The sequence below is a fragment of the Thamnophis sirtalis genome, unplaced genomic scaffold, assembly GCF_051295495.1.
Source record: "Thamnophis sirtalis isolate CommonGarterSnake01/CBP01778 unplaced genomic scaffold, rThaSir2_p1.2 scaffold_1, whole genome shotgun sequence".
Lineage (NCBI taxonomy): Eukaryota > Metazoa > Chordata > Lepidosauria > Squamata > Natricidae > Thamnophis > Thamnophis sirtalis.
Genome location: NW_028261381.1, coordinates 126,624,079 through 126,630,868, shown reverse-complemented (window position 1 = coordinate 126,630,868; position 6,790 = coordinate 126,624,079). Strand labels below are relative to the sequence as shown.

Below are 6,790 nucleotides of genomic sequence, written 5' to 3'. Positions count from 1 at the left end.
AAGAGAAGAAGCGCGCCGGGAGCAGAAGCCCCGCGTTGGCAGCGCCCCACTGAGGCGGCGGGCGCGCCGAGTGGCGGGCGCTCTCGTCCGGAGGAGAAGCCAGGCTTTGCGGCAGCCGGAGGGGCCGTGAGGAGCAGCACATCTCCGCCCGTTGCTCTCTCAGGCGCATCCCCAGCTCTGCTCTGACTCCGCCTGTGCCGCCGCCCTGCCTCTTGGGCTCCGCGCTGCTTCCAGCCGCGGACGCTCGCCCGCTCCCCGAAATTCTCCCGCCGCCGCCGCCCGAGAACCAGCCGAGCGTGCCCACCGGGGGGTCATGCCTGCGCCCGGCAGTCTCCGCCCCGCCTGCCTCCAGCTCGGCGGGTGAGGCAGCCTCCTTCTCCGCCGCCGCCCAGGTAAGGCTTCGGGAAGCGCCTTCCCTTTCCCCTCCTTTCCCTGAGCGGGCGGCTGTTTTGTGGGACTGCGCTTCCCGAGCAAGCCCGGAAAGTTTCCAGCTTCGTCCCTTCCCCTCAAGTCTTTGCCGAGAGCCGGGCGGCTGTGGTCGGAAGACAGACCGCGGGGTGGGGAGGGGGGCACCCGACGGGCAAATGCGGGGAGGGCGGGGAGAGAGTTTCTTGCCTAGTCCCGGACGGAAGTTCGGGGGGGGGGTCGGCGAGGCGCTTTTCGCCTCGCCCTCAGGAGCCTTGAACGCGCGGGAAAGGTGGCTTCGCTTCCCGCCACGCCGAGGAACCTGAGGGCGAGCCCGGGCTGCCGTTACCATGCAAGGTTAGTGGGCTGCTTGTCGTTCCGAACCGGGGCTACTGCCGGGCAAACCTGCAGGAACGGCTTGCCCTAAAACGCTGTTCCTGGGCAGTTGCGCTGCATCCGGGTGAGGAGAGCCCCCTGCCGTTTCCTCGAACGCCGCGGACGCTGGCCGCCTCTCGCACCTGCTGGAAGGGCTGGAAAGGCCGCTTTGAAACTCAGCCGCTGCCGCCTTCGGGAAGCCTGTGCACGACTCAGTGGGCGCTGGGCTCCAGCTGGAGACGAGCAGATGCCCGTCTCTTGGACACCAATATGTGTCCGTTTCAACCCTAACCCTAACCTTACCCTAAAAGCTGAGCAAGGCACTAGTCCCAGGTTTGGCAGTTACCTTTGTGGAGGAAAAACTCTATAAATCCAGTTTCTGAAGAAAAAACCTTAGATTGGAGGAGGGGAAGAGACCCTGTGGACTTCAGAAGGATATTGGAGTTCCTTGTGAGGTTAATTAGGGAGAGGATTATCCTCAGCCGTTGGTTGCGCTCTGTGGAAGGGATTTGAATCCAGAACTGGAAAGTTAGGGTTTATTTTCCTCTGTTTAAACAAGATTCCTTCTGTTGATATGCTTGGTATTTAGCAGGAGCTCAGGTTCCCTCAAATCTGGACACACCTCAGAAGGGTTAGTTCTGGTCCCAATATTCCCAGCTGTGGCTGTGCATTCTGGGCATCGCAGTCTTGAGATCTCTGGAAAGCACCAGCTTGGGACAGGCTTGTTTGCACCTGATGTACTGTACTTTAATTTATGCCATTATAATCTGACATTTTCTGGGCATGCCAGGATCGCAATGATTAGAATTCCCTGCCAGACCCAACCTATGTTTAGGGCACCAGATTATGAAGAGCTGGTCTAATCTAAGGTTATCTAAATGATTAATAAGTCTGAAGATATCAAAATAGTTGATATTTAGAGAAAGCCTGGAGTCAAAACACCTTGGATGAAGAAGCCACCTGAGAACAATTAAAAGTATGATAGGAAGTTCTGAGGAGCCCAGCCTTCCAAACAGGAGCAAGAGCTTATCGGATTTAAGGATAGGCAAAGCCCGTTTCTCTCTCCCAGCTTTGGGGGTCTATTAACTATTGGACCACAATGGCAACATTACAGAAGTGATGCTTACAGCCTGTAAATATGTGTTTCGTAGTCTGCATCCATCATTACTTTTGGCTCACATTAACTTCTAATTGGATATAAAATTGAAAGCTTGGAAGAATAAACCTTTAGTCCCAGTGACCGACTTAGAGTAGATCCTGAATATAAAATTAACACTGGCAAAACAAATATTCGTTTTAAAAAAGGATCTCTGCTGCTTTCTACCTGCCTTCAAGAACATCCACCTCTACACACATAGGAGGAGAGACAAAGTCAGGGACACTTCTGTTGCCTGCATAATGTAGCCCCTGTGTTGCAAGAGTCTCATACTCCATTTCCCCATCTCCTTTGGCTCACCCTGTGAAGCCTGAGCCAACCAAACTCTACCATGTCCTGCTCTTCGGAAGCCTATCATGCTTCTGGGTATGAGACTGGATATCCCTCTAAGCTTGTTGCTGTGACACATTTCTAGCTGTTTCCTCCAGGCAGGTTAGTTTTGTCCCAGAGGTAGTTTTGCCACTTTCCTCAGAAGCTTTCTGGAGAATAGCTTTCTCCCTTCCTCATTCCCTCTCATTACAGCAGGACTAGAGACATGACTATCATCATATAAACTAGCATGGAGTCATTTGGAGTGTGTGTGCGGGGAGGGGGGTGCAGCAACTCAGGTGTAAAACCCTGGAAGACTTTCTTTCTCTGACTCTGGGAAAATTGGCTTTATAACAGGCACTTCTTGTGATGTCCCTCCTGCCTCCCAGACTGCTTTATAGAATAGAATCCTTTCTTCCTTGCAAGAAAAGTCGTTCCCAGCTATGCTTTCATCTTTATTCCTGGGACTGATTTCTCATGCTGGTTTACCGGATTGTTGCATGCTGATTCATTAATTAATTGCAGCTTTAAAATGTGAAGTTCAAATCGAGTTTTGTTCAAACTGCTGTTCTAAAAAAGGGGGGAGTTGCTTTTCATCACCTATGCAAGTCTGGTTATCTTCACATTTCCAAGTGTATGTTTGTTATTTAATTAAGACGTGCTTAGTGGAAACCTTATTTTTTCCTTTTTCTATCAAGGATTCAAGTATACTAAATTGGCACCTAGTTTAATTTCAACCATTTGACTGGTTTGAGGAAAGACAATGACTTAAACACACAAACACTCATAAATCTTAAATTTATTGTTCTAACTTTGCTAAGAGAGTCAAAAATGCTTCATAGTTTCAAGATGGAGGGAAATTATACAATTCTATTGGAGAAGGACATACAGCTTTGCAATACACTTATTGCCAATCCCAGTTCAGAGTTGTAGGACACAAAAGTGACGGTGAGCTCTGTTAACAGAAAGTGTTGAATGAAGGGTCTGTGCTAGAGAAGCAAGGCAAGTAATAATTTGGTAAGAATGCATATGGGAAAGAAACTGTTGGTTAGGTAATAGAAGATGACTAGAGATAACCTATCCTCAGCTTTTTAGGTGGCAAGTATGTGATTAATATTTAAATTCAAAAATTGATGTGGTTATATAAAAAGGAATTATATAATCCCCTATAATCATATATAGGAAAAATGCTATAGTGGTCTACATAGATTTGTTTAATGCTACAATAGTGATTTTTCTCAGCACACAATTAAGGGGTCTGCTCCATGCATTAATCGCCTTGTTTGTCTAGTTTAAATGGTGACAAAGCTTCTGTAATTTTCATGTACAACCATACATATATCAGCTGTCTCCAATCTGGCAATCTCCAGATTGTAACGCTCAGAATAAGCCTGAAGTGTCATGCTGGAGAAGGTTGGTGTATACATCAAAAATGAATGTAAAAAGAAAAACTACATGAGATGCAATTTACATTCTGTGAAAAAGCCTAAAACATACTCTTTAAAAACAAACATTTTTTTTGTTTCTGGTAACAGATAGACTGTAGAATGCAGAACTGAACAGGGACTGCTTAACTTCTTCTCCATCTTCCTTCACCCTCCCTCTATAATATCATCTGCTCTTCCTAGAACAATTCCAAAGGCAAATTTGAAAGAGCAAATGTATGGAATTCAGCTAGAGTGGAATAAATGCTTATCATTAGCCTATCCCTAAAAATACTGTATTACCTACTTCCTTCTCCCTTTCTTTGCCATTTTCTAAAATTACATTACTTTGAAAAACTCTCATGTTCTTTTCCAATCTAATATCCCTTCTTTCTGAAGTGTGTCTGTGGAGCATCTGGGAAATTATTTCCCCAGAGAGATGTTTTATGAGGACTTTTATAAGAGAAATATGTTTGTCAGATTTTGCTTTATTCCCTCAACTTTTCCTTTTTTTAGAAAGAGATTTTCAAAGGTGGTCTCTGAAGATTACAGATCTGAGAGACACAGACATTTTGTTGAGTTAATGGACTAAGAACCATGAGTCAATCCAATATTTGTATTCCAAGACAACCTACATTTTAGAATAACCTGCATGCTCACGATAATATTGCTGGCATTTCCTCATCTCAAGAGTCACTGTTTCCACTATCTGAATGCACAAGAGAAAAATCTAGAACAGATTAAGCACAGATCTTTAGATCACAGAGCCTTGCTTGGAGATTTCTTACCTATGCGGTTCTTAAGTAATGCTCTGTGGATTTCAAGAAAAAGGAGTGCTTTGGAGCATGCAAGGGTGCTCACATATTCTTGTTGGTGGTTCTTTAAACTAGCTGCAGCAGGATTCCAAAAAGAGACATTTAATTGAAATAGTTGCTGGCAGGGGTGGCATAGGTACTCTTGTGCATCTTTCTCTTTCAAACTCCAATTTTCCATAGCCCTAATCATTAAAACACCAAATATTCAAGACCTTGGGAGAAAGGAAAGCTCAAACGTGGAGAGTAGTTTGGCATTTAATGTGATCAGCTTGATCAGTACTTTTCATTGAAGTCAGTAGAATTTATAACTATGACTACCAATGTTGTTTCAGCATTTGAGCTGAAATATCATATGAAATATGATAATCATATTCTTCAACCATTGACCGATTGACAGAAAATAATGGCAAAAAAGTGACCGACAAATGATGCAGTGAGAAGAAAAAAAGGAGAGCAGATTTCAAATGAATTATATACACTTCCAAAGTGTCAATCACTTTAAGTGATTTTTGACCTGGATCAGCTGCACTGAGATATATAGAAATATTTTCAGACATGTGCATGGAAAAGAGGGCCAAAGCAAGGTGCTTGTGTGCATTTGCTCTGTGATTTTCAGCAGGTAAACTATCCTCAGAGATCCTCTTTCCCAAGCAAACTGGCCAAAGTTGTTCTTCAACCTGTCTCCCTACATTTGTCAGCTATCAGCTGGAAAGATCCTACTAACAATAATGAACAGGTCATGATACTTCATGCACTGTGTTAAATAATCTAATCAGTCAAAAAAGCCATCCAAAGTGCAGTTAGGTAAAGTGTTGATGAATATTTAAAAATGTTGGCCAGTAGCTCCTTAAGCACTCAAGGGTTTTCTATGAAGAATATTTTTGTTCAAAAAGTTTGCACAAAGAGTTGTTAATAGTGTTTCAAATGGTAAATAAATATGTTGTTTTCAGTTTCTGGTACAAAATTTAGTTTAACTGGGCCTTCATAACTGAAAAGATGAAAAAACATAAACGAATACAATCATAAACTTCTAGTTCAGCAAAAAAGGGAATGCCTGTATTCTCAAAGGCAAAAAATCAAGGAAGAAGTGTGTTTCTTTAATTGGTGAGCTTGCACTTTTAAAATGTTCATTCAGTAATCCATGATTGCAGAAAGATTGAAGAATCCTCTCTAGAATACTGCCAAATGTTCAGTGCCTGCATTTCAGTCTTTTTCCTGCGGCCCAAGATAAGAAAAAAAAAACACCAAATACTTTGCAAAGCAGTTGTGTCTGTAGAATTGCACATTTACTTGTTACAGCTTCCAAACCTAGTGGTAAAGGCTGTGTTTTGCATGCAAAACGACTTAGAGGCAGCTGTTGACATTTCTTGTTACAAAGCAAGTAACATATAAAGAAGATCTCTTCCTAAATAGACATTATTGGCCCATATGGAGAAAGAGTCCAATCTCTTCTGCATTTCAAGACATTTTGCTATTTTACACAAAGATCAATATACATGTTTGTATACTCTTAATTTTACGACAGCAGCACTCAGTTTGGGCTTGAATTGACATTTCAGATAATGTTCCCAGTTCATTGATACTAATAAAATCGTTTCACATATTCAGCTGTAAATTGTATAAAATTATTAGAATACATTCCAGTAAGAACTAGTCTTTACTCTGTATTTCTATGTTTCCTGTGTCCTTATATTCCAAAGTAAGAAAAGCCAGAGGTTTGATAGTTTGGGCAGCTTGAAATCACACTGTTTCATATTCTGGAAAGCAGAAAATTCTATAATGGTATCTTATAGATAATTCCTCTTCTTGAAAGGGTGACCTCTGTCTAGTGCAATTGGAAAATCATACTGTTTGGGAGATATCTGCAAGGATGTCTAATCCATCCTGAATTGATACAAAGATTACCAACTTCACCATTCCTGATATGCAGCTGTTCAGTTCCTGCTTTAAAATCTCTTGTGGAGACCATAGCTCCAAGAAAAATGTAGAGTTACAAAGTAAGTCCCTTTCCATACATGTGGAAAGGGTGCATTTTCCGCCTTTTCTTTGATTGGAGGAATTAATCACTTTGATGTAGTGGTTAAGGCACCAGGTTAGAAACCAGGAGACCATGAGTTCTATTCCCATCTTAGCCGTGAAAGCCGTCTGGATGACTTTAGGCTGGTCACACCATCTCTGCCCAACCCAGATCACAGGATGGTTGCTGTGTGAAAATAGGAGGATGAAGATGTATTAGGCATGTTTGCTGCCTTGAGTTTAGAAAAATAATAAGGGCAGGGTAAAAATAAATAAAATAATGACATCAA

At 42.8% G+C, this 6,790-nt stretch overlaps 1 protein-coding gene across 1 annotated transcript in view; it reads left to right on the top strand.

The window, feature by feature from the left end:
* Window positions 1-131: 131 nt before the first annotated feature.
* The window catches only part of SYNDIG1L (synapse differentiation inducing 1 like), a 53,881-nt gene continuing 47,222 nt past the window's right edge, over window positions 132-6,790 (top strand). Inside the window, exon 1 of the mRNA XM_087724166.1 lies at window positions 132-392. The gene's annotated coding sequence lies outside the window, so the exon portion shown is untranslated. The remainder of the gene's footprint in view (window positions 393-6,790) is intronic.